Raw genomic sequence first — 7,912 nt, 5'->3', positions numbered from 1 at the left:
GGCGGGAAAGGCGCGGCGCGCATGCGCAGCGCGGAGGGGGGCACGTCCGCCGGGCGCGCGCAGAAATGGCTGGCCCTCCTGCGACATCTAACGGCGCGACCGAGAGGAAGGGGCGTCTGCTTAAACGCGCTCATTTCACGCGGCGCTGGAAGCCCACTTGGTTTCGGATGGTAGAAAGTAAACTTTTGTACGGTGGTAAACCGGAGGTAAGAGGACAACGTCCGGCAGGAGTAGCGTTAATTAGGTCAGGTTTTACCGAACCGCCGGTCAAATTCTCCTTAAGCTGCAGCACAACAAATTAAAGTTGCACCGAACTCAGTGGCAGTCATTGTTAGGTTATGATATAATGGCAGTTGCATTTAAACCCCGGGACAACTCTGCATTGGTGGTGGTATCTCACGCAACAGTCGCTGCGTTGTTGTTACGTCTCCATGGCAACCAGACCTCCGGAGCTGTTGAGTAAATACTGACCCTGAGCAGAAGGTTCTTCAGAGTTCACACGGTGCATACACAAGAAATGTGGACTGGTCAGCCAGATATTGTCTGGTTTCTACAGACTAATTGGGCCATGAGGTCATATGTAGTTCATTAGCTGTAGTAGCAGCTATGCTCAACTCGCCAGTCTACTGTCTAATAAGCATAGATCTTCGACATACTCCACTATCTGTGGATGGGGTCATCAGCGGTACTCCAGAAGTAAATTCACTCATACAATTTTACAGTGAACCTTTTGAACATTGTGATTATTTTTTGCACCGTTTATTTGAAGACTTAAAATAAATCTGACACATAAAATCTGAAGTCCTATAAATGTTTTTGCCCTTATGGAACTCCTTCTGCAATGATTAATCATCTGATGTTCATTTTAGAACCTTCACAAAACCATCAACCTTGTTGGGGCTGATGTGAGGCTAGTGGACTGTGATCCAAATTTTGGCTGGAGCATCACCCCAAAGGACGGTGGCCGCACCTTCTTCCTGAGGGCCAGTACAGCAGAGGAGCAACAGGCATGGATGGAGTCGATTTGCGAAGCCCAGCTGGCCTCTCAAGAGCATGGTTCTAATGCATGTGTGCTGCAGTAGCTTTCTGCACATTATGATGTTATCATTGTTTAAAGATACTTATTTATTTTTAGCAAAAACTTGTTTCAGTAATATTTTGAAACATAGATCTGTTTTGGTATGTAAATATGTACATAAATAAATTTAAAAAACGTAAAAAAGACATCTACTCTGGTGAGTCCCTGTCCTGTGCCATATGTCCTGGGATGGGCTTCATCGGCTATGGGTAGTGATTGAGTTAAAATCCCTTTTGAAAACCTGCTATGTGGACTCTTTTGTTGCTTTTCTATACACTCCTTATTCCTTACATTAAAAATAGTTTATATACATTTTTATTGTGCCTGGATTCCTTTTTTCTATGTGTTGTGTCATTTCCTGCACTGAAGTTATGAGTTAAGTTATGAGTGAGTTATCTGTCATACCTAATATTTTAGCATTGACATAATGTAAATAATCCAATCAAACCTGCTGTAACCTGTCTATTTATATTACGTCAATGAAAAAAAAATTTGGTCTGACAGTTTACTTCAATTATAAGTTATAAGTATATAGCCAGTGTTTGCTTTTTACAATGTGTGTTTAGTACACTTTAGACCTCAACTTTGCTTTATTGCAAACAGTAAGCAATTGCACAAAGGAATTCTGGGTCATATAAATATTGACAGTTGCCCTGTGTTCAGCATAGATTAGTGTAATTGTCTCAGATATACATATACATGAGAATCTCTCTTTCAAAGGGCTCTGCAAGCCTCTTGGGACAATAGATATTTGGGATATGTAAACTGCTTTGCATAAACACTGGTTTGGGTTTGAGCATAGATTTGTATTTAGTAGTAAACTACTGACATGTACTACTCAGTCATCATAGCCACTTTAAACAGTTAAAACATCCCTCGTCAAAGGAAAGAGATGTACCAAAATGTACCAAAAAGATGTTCATATTAAATATCTTATACCGGTGACAGAGGCCTTCCTTGTTTTAGCTGTTTGCTTTTGAATTTGGCAAATGTTCACTGACACTCTTAGAATACACTTTCTTCCAGCGAATTCATCCAATTAACATTTGTAAGACAATGCTGGTTCACTGATCTAACTTCACAAAGGTGGTGTACAGAGTTAAAGTTTTTTGCTCTAAATAATTTATTCTAAATTCATATATGTCTCTAAAAACTTCAGATACACACCTCATGATGGAGCTAATAATTATTGATGTTCTTGCAGAAAGACACGGGATTCTAATCAGCTGGACTAATTTTCTGTGCATACTGAAAGATAACAGGCTCACCCGACAAGAAGGACTAAATAGAATTTGGCTGTGTTATTGAATTCATCCAGGAACAATTACAAGGTCTGGGGAAAATTTCACAGGACACAATACTTATCAAAGGGACCTAATTAAATTTGGCACACTGATTCATATGACAAGTTAAATCCTTTTGGCGTGTATTAATAGGTGTATTAACAGCTTGTCAAAGTCATTTGTCTAAATTCCTACTAAACAAGCAGTGACCCAAGAGTTATTGGGGGCTATTTTATAGAAGCTTAAGAAATATGAAATAACTGACCTAAACCTGTGTCCAAAGAATGTGGTTCAGAAACCTGTGCTCAAAGAATATTTTTTTGAAAAAAAAAAATCTCCCCCTGAATAAACGACTGTACTGTGCATGCATACATGATCCTTTTCCTCATAATTTGACAACAAGAAATGCAGAACTAGTCAATGATTCTAATGATAGTTCTGATTCTCTCCAGATGCCTGGTGAATGCAGATGTTGTCCCAGCTGCTCCAGACATTCTCCACCACTACAAACTCTACCCTCAGAAGACTCTCCAACTACTCTAGGACAATCAGCTATCACTTCATCGTCTCAGAACACCCTTCTGGGTCCTTCTAAAGCTACAAGCAGCCAGATCAGCAAAACCGATCTGTTCTTAGTCTCCTCGAACTCTCTGCACCATTTGATACAGTTAACCACAAGACTCTCCTGTCCATCCTGAATATACTCGGAATTCAGGGCTCAGCATGGAAGTGGTTTGCTTGCTACCTTGATGAGCGGTCTTACCAAGTGACTTGGAAAGGATCCACATCTGCTTCACACAGACTCTCCACTGGCATCCCTGAGGGCTCAGTACTTGGTCCTCCCCTTTTCTCCATCTACACAAGATAACTTGGTGAGGTCCTTTCCTCACATGGGTTATCGTATCACTGCCATGCTGACGATCTTCTCTTTTCCTTCCTCAGATGTACATGATTCCTACAAGATCTCTGCATGTCTAACTGACATCTCATCTTGGATGGCATCATCTAAAACTCAGTCCCTCAAAACCGAACTAATATTCATTCCAGCAGATTCTTCACCACACCAGGATCTCACTATCTACCTGAAGACCTCGCAGATACACTAGTGGGGTCCTAGTGAACCAGAACCTATTGCTTAATTTGATGGTAACATGAAAGCACGTTGTAAGTCGCTCTGGATCAGGGCGTCTGCCAAATGCCATAAAAGTGAATGTTCTCAAAAAAAATTCTTGAATATTCTTTAATTCGGCTAAAATACTCACACATTTAAACCAAAACATCACATATAATACAATATAAAAAATGAATAACATTTTAGGAAAAGGAGCAGGAAAAGGAGGCGGTGGTGGAGGAACAGTGAGAGAAGCAGGTGGAGGATTAGGCATAAGGGCCGCAGTGGAAGAGGAGTCCTACTTCAGGAAAAAGACCCAGGAACAACTGCAAGCCTTAAAAGAAAAAACCCCGAAACCACAGAACGAAGTTCAGACTGCCCGAAATGAGGGCAGTGGTCAGGAAGCGTAAGGTCAATCATGAACGCTCAGGGGGTCACAGTCCACTTGAGCAATGTCGGTACCCCACACAATACTATATGTGTGGCCTTCATGGCTGCACACTGCTCAAAGAAGGCCATTTCTTGTGTGCACTGTGTCGCAATGAAAAAAACAATCACTTTCATGAGTTGCCATTTTACAAAGAACCTTGGGAGAAAGGTATAGGTTGCTGTCATGTCCTGAATTTGTGAATGAATTTGTGGATGCACGGACAGACATAGCGGGTTCTGATGGTAATAGTTTTACAACAGATGCACCTTCTTGACACAACAATTTCTATTTTCCCGGGCTTGGGACATGTATTCCTATTGGCAAGTGTTAACACAAATTCTTGAAGAAAATCTTGACATTAACTTTAATTCCATTATATCACACATTATTTAAACCCTTTTTACTCAACACATGTTATATAGGGAACAATGATAACTCTATCTAACTTTGTTTTAAGGCAAGTCGCTAAGTAAATGAACTTTGCTAGTGAATTGGTAAAAGGAGTAGGATAAGGAGGTGGTGGTGGAGGAGCAGTAAGAGAAGCAGGTGAAGGATTAGGGAAAAGAGGAGCGGTGCAAGAGCGGTCCTACTTCAGGAAGAAAACGTAGAAACGCCTGAAAAAACGGAAAAATAAGCCAAAAAAATATGTAGAGAAAAAGGTCCCAATTTTTTATTGGGAAATCATGTGATGTGTCACAACAACATTAATTGTAACACGACTAGTGATACGAACGTAATGAGACCATTGATTAAAAAAGAGCCGTCAAGGTCAACTATGAATTCCCTTCTTTCACCCTGTACTTGCTTACTTACATGTGAGAACACGTTTGATATAAAACGCATTTATATGTGCATTTACATCTATGTGTATTTTTGTCCACTAAGTGGCGCTGTAGCTCCAGTGAATATTGTAAGGTTTATAGGGAAACCAATAAAATAATTCAATATAATGACAAAATCACATAAATTAAAATGTGGTCCAGTAAACCATTTATTAACTGTGAAAAATAATTCGAGCCTTAAAAAATAAATCCATGAGAAATAAAAATAATATATTGCTTGTTATTCATACACACATTCATATACATACATGATTCACATTTCGGACAGACGCTGCTTCTCAGGGTGCTCATTTCGTGGCTGCCCAGAGCTCACTAAGATGATGGTTTAAATACAGAGTTGTCACCACCGTGTGCTGTGCTGCAGTGTATCAACAATTACACTCTCTGTGTTGTGTCAGTCTGATGTGATCATTTGAGCAAGCAGGTACACAAGCCCCGCCCACACGAGAAAAATGTGCCGGAAGTCGACCCGTATTCTCACGCAGCGAGAACGTAAGCGTGCAGTGAATCTGAAAGTCTCACAAGAAAATAGAAATTTCAGAACTTTTATTTTTTACATTTCAACGTCGTATTTTCGTTTGATATTAGGTTATTAAGTTTTGTTACACACTTTTTGTCAGTGATCTGGTTCCAGAGCAAACTGTCAAAAAGGTCCCCAGTGACACTGACGAAATAAAACAAATGTAGGGTGGTCAGTGTTGTGGTTTTGTTGTGTAATCTGTATATAGATTTATGGTGGGTTGTTGTTGTGTACAGCTCTCTAGGTTTTAGTTGGTTGGTCACTTCTCACTGTAAATAAAAGCACAATATTTCACTTCGGCCTGGCACGTGTGAATTCCCGCCTCTCAAACAAAAATTCTCTAATGTGCAAGAAAAGCGCACATATTCTTTAATTCTGTTAAAGAACTCACACATTTAAACCAAAACATCACATATAAATCAGTATAAAAATGAATAATATATTAGGGAAAGGAGCAGGATAAGGAGGCGCTGTCACTTCCAGAATTCGTGGACGAATTCGTGGACACACAGACAGACATAGCGGGTTCTGATGGTAATAGTTTTACAACAGATGCACCTTCTTGACACAACAATATCTATTTTCCCGGACTTGGGACATGTATTCCTATTGGCAAGTGATCACACAAATTCTTGATGTCAACTCACACATATTATTTAAGCCCCAATTACACAACACAAGTTGTTATATAGGGAACAATGATAAATCTATCCAACTTTGTTTTAAGGCAAGTCGCTAAGAAAGTTAACTTTGTTAGTGGATTGGGAAAAGGAGCAGGAAAAGGAGGTGGTGGTGGAGGAACAGTAGGAGAAGCAGGTGGAGGATTAGGGAAAAGGGGAGCGGTGCAAGAGGAGTCCTACTTCAGGAAAAAAACGCAGGAAAACCTGAAAGACTTAAAAGAAAAAAAACTGAAAGAAGATCCGGGAGTTCAGTCTGAAATAGAAAAAAAGGCAATGGAACAGAGAGAGCACAAGGTCCCATGTTTTTATTGGGACATCATGTGATGTGCCACAATAACAATAAATTTAAGAAAAAAAGGAGAATATTTGATGTCAGTGTCCTGTGTTCTTGATGTCAGTGTCCAGTGCCCATTCAGTGTCCTGAATTGCTTTGAACAATTTCATGAGATCTCCTACTACACTGTACCTTGATACCACTAGAGGGCGTCATTGCACCATTTAAAATAATTTAACCACATACTACTGTATTACATACTGTATTACATACATACTGTATACATACTGTATTACATACTACTGTATTACTACTGTACTATACAGTAGTATGTGGTTAAATTATTTTAAATGGTGCAATGACGCCCTCTAGTGTTATCAAGGTACAGTGTAGTAGGAGATCGCATGAAATTGCTCAAAGCAATTCAGGACACTGAATGGGTAGGTCACGTTTTGAGAGGTCTGGCATAAACTATGTTTTACTGGTTTATATAAGTACACAGAAGCCATTATTTATCATGCAGTTTGGGTAGCGATTCTTGCTCACTATTTTGAGATGATTCCATGACATGTATATCTGTAGTTTTAGGTTGATTTACTTGTTTGATTAGCATGCTAATTTTCTTCTACCCACGCTACCTAGAGAGAGTTATCCAGACCAACCGTAGGCTAATTCCCACCTACTCCACTGTACCTTGCATGTATTACAGGTAATATCATTTGGATTTTCTTGTGTTTTTATAATGTTATATGGTTCTACCAAAAGTTTTGGGTTATGTTATGTCTGTTAAGATTCATTCATATAAGTTAGTTAGTTAGGTGGTAATCCGGTAGTACACCACCCAGTAAATGTATTTGTATTGGTGAGTCTCATGTTTCACTGTGTTCATGTTGTTTCTAATTTAATTCTAAGAAAAAGGGTTCACTTGAATTATCCCAGGTATTACGGATAAAATGTATTAATGCAGATACTAAGAGTTTTGAGTACATTATGCTTAAGTGTTCAGTGCTTTTCATATCACTATATGATCAGCAATGTGAGAGGCCTTATTTAGTTTGTTTTGCTTATTTGTACCTTTTATTACATTTACAATCAAGTATGTATCTGCATGAAGTTGTAAAAGAAAAAAAGCAATTCAGGACACTGAATGGAGAGAGTTATCCAGACCAACCGTAGGCTAATTCCCACCTACTCCACTGTACCTTACATGTATTACAGAAAATAAAAAGGGAATTCGTGAACCACCCGGCTGTCCAAGTGTCTAATGGTGTGCGTGGAACCGGTAGAATGGTGCTGCGGAGTTGAACCCGTCACATATGTGCATTTACATCTATGTGTGTTTATGTCCACTAGATAGCGCTGTAGCTCCATTGAATATAATAAGGTTTATGGGAAACCAATAAAATAATTCAATATAATGACAAAATCACATAACTTAAAATGTGGTCCAGGAAACCATTTATTAACTGTGAAACATAATTCGAGCCTAAAAAAATAAATCCATGAGAAATAAAAATAATATATTGCTTGTTATTCATTCATACATACATACATACATACATAATTCATTTACATTCATTTACGTTCACGCCATTTATCAGACGCCCTTATCCAGAGCGACTTACCATCAGTAGTTACAGGGACAGTCCCCCCTGGAGCAATTTAGGTTTGTGTCTTGCTCAAGGACACAATGG

The 7,912-nt window shown here is 39.2% G+C and overlaps 1 long non-coding RNA gene across 1 annotated transcript; it reads left to right on the top strand.

The window, feature by feature from the left end:
* Positions 1–68: 68 nt before the first annotated feature.
* On the top strand, positions 69–1,390 carry LOC114763769 (uncharacterized). Its single transcript, XR_003742378.1, has 2 exons — positions 69–206; positions 870–1,390. It is a non-coding gene; the product is annotated as an uncharacterized LOC114763769 (long non-coding RNA).
* The last annotated feature ends 6,522 nt before the right edge of the window (positions 1,391–7,912 follow it).

The sequence above is a fragment of the Denticeps clupeoides genome, chromosome 14, assembly GCF_900700375.1.
Source record: "Denticeps clupeoides chromosome 14, fDenClu1.1, whole genome shotgun sequence".
NCBI classification, from domain to species: Eukaryota; Metazoa; Chordata; class Actinopteri; order Clupeiformes; family Denticipitidae; genus Denticeps; species Denticeps clupeoides.
The sequence above is the reverse complement of the archived record's forward strand: the minus strand, read 5'-3'. Positions and strand labels throughout refer to the sequence as shown.